This window comes from Arachis ipaensis, chromosome B05, assembly GCF_000816755.2.
Source record: "Arachis ipaensis cultivar K30076 chromosome B05, Araip1.1, whole genome shotgun sequence".
In the NCBI taxonomy this organism is placed as follows: Eukaryota; Viridiplantae; Streptophyta; class Magnoliopsida; order Fabales; family Fabaceae; genus Arachis; species Arachis ipaensis.
The window spans coordinates 35,583,506-35,584,494 of record NC_029789.2 but is presented as its reverse complement, the minus strand read 5'-3'; positions in this window follow the sequence as shown (position 1 = coordinate 35,584,494).

The following is a 989-nucleotide window of genomic DNA, read 5'->3' as shown; positions in this document are numbered from 1 at the left end:
AATTATCCCCAAAAAGCGTATAAAATATCCGCTCATCACAACACCAAACTTAAACTGTTGCTTGTCCTCAAGCAACTAGACAAATAAAATAGAAGACTAATAGGTTGAGAAGCAATGATATCTCAGAGTTTTTGATTGAAGCTCAGATTCTAATTAGATGAGCGGGACTAGTAGCTTTTTGCTTCTGAACAGTTTTGGCATCTCACTTTATCCATTGAAGCTCAGAGTGATTGGCATCTATAGGAACTCAGAATTCAGATAGTGTTATTGATTCTCTTAGTTCAGTGTGATGATTCTTGAACACCTGCCACCACATTTAACCAATTAGAATTTCTTTTATTGAACTCGAAATTTTATTGCTTCTTATTCGAAAGATCTACTATTTTATTCATGTTTGCTGATGATGAGAAAAATAAACTATAGCTTAATTGGAGATAAAATCAAAATAGATACTAATTACTACTATATGACTTCTAAGGTACTTTTTTTTTATAAGGACACTGTCACAGAGTTAAGGCAGAAATTGGAAATTAACAACCTTTATTATGGGGGTATGGGGGTTCCTCTGATCCTTGGGAGGCTTGGTATCACAGAAGATTTTTGGCGCTTCAGTTCCCGTAAGTCACGTCCCTGCTCCTCTTGTTCTTTAAGCATATGGGTCAGCATTTGACTGTGTTCCTTCTGTTGTTTTATTATTTGCTCCATAGCTTCCTGTATCTTGGTGACAGACGTCTCAAGATATTCCCAATATTCTGCTTGAGGAATCTCTGGGAGGAATTCCTGTGCTCTCTTCTTGATAGGATCCTCCTGTGCTTGTTGTCTCTCCATTGATGCTTTGGTGATTGACTTTTCCATTAGGATATATTTAGTTATTCCCATCTTGACTCCAGCGTCCTTGCAGAGCAGATAAATCACGCTTGGATAAGCCAACCTGGCCTCTCTTGAATTTTTGTTAGCGATCTTATAGAGCTCTGTTGAAATCAGCTGAT